Below are 1,155 nucleotides of genomic sequence, written 5' to 3' on the forward strand. Positions count from 1 at the left end.
TGCAACTCTGTAGGTGGAACAACAATATGAACTAACCAGCACCCCCAGAGCTCGTGTCTCTAGCTGCAAATGTAGCAGAAGATGGCCTAGTCAGCCATCATTGGGAAGAAAGGCCCCTTGGTTTTGCAAAGTTTATATGCCCCAGTACAGGGGAATACCAGGGCCAAGAAGGGGGAGTGGGTGGGTAGGGGAGCGGGGGGGGGTATAGGGGACTTTGGGGATAGCATTTACAATGTAAATGAAGTAAATACCTAATAAAAATTGGAAAAAAAATGTCAACAGAGAGCTTGGTGCGGTAACACCAACACTTGGGACTCTGAGGCAGGATGGTTGTGAGTTCAAGGTTAGCCTGGGCTGCCTTCTTTGTCTCAGAAATCAAAATTAAGAAAAACAAACAAACAAACAAACAAAAACCCAACAGTCTGGGTAACATTTGAGTACGGGTTTCTGTTGTCCTTCTCTCCTGGTAGAATACTGAGATGCTTATAACCATCTAATCAGCTGGGCAGGGCAGGGAGGAAGCCTACACACAGCAGAGGTTCCCCTGCAGCACAAGGGGCCCATGCACAGAGAAGCAGAGCTCTGTGCAAAAGACTAAGAGTCCATCTGAGAGGCAGGTGGATCTCTGAATTTGAGGCTACCCTGGTCTACATGGTGAGCTCCAGGACAGCCACCCTCCCCCAATACTTCAAGACATCCCTTGAATCCCTAACTCCAGACATACCAGCATCTCAAATCATCCTTCAAAGTAATAAAAACAATCAATCAGCAGGGATGAGTCCCAGGCCAGCTTGGGCTACAGAGTGAGACACTCAGTTTTTAAAAAATAAAATAAAAAACAAGGCCAGTGAGGTAGCTGTGCTCCTTGAGTTTCTTTGTGAACTTGACACAAGCTGGAGTCATCTCTGCAGCAGGAGCCTCGCCTGAAGAATGGCCTCCACCAGACTAGCCTGTGGGCAGTGCCACACCTGAGCGGGTGGGTGGTCCTGGGTTGTCAAGAAAGCAGACTGTACAAGCCGAAGGCTAGCGCACCAGTAAGCAGTGTCCCCGCTCTGCCTCTGTTGATGGTGGACTTTAACTTGTAAACTGGGGGAAGGAGGAAGAGGAGGAGGAGGGGGAGGAAGAGGAGGAGGAGAGAAGGAAGAGGAGGAGGAG

This window comes from Mus pahari, chromosome 14 (genome assembly GCF_900095145.1).
Source record: "Mus pahari chromosome 14, PAHARI_EIJ_v1.1, whole genome shotgun sequence".
Taxonomy (NCBI): Eukaryota; Metazoa; Chordata; class Mammalia; order Rodentia; family Muridae; genus Mus; species Mus pahari.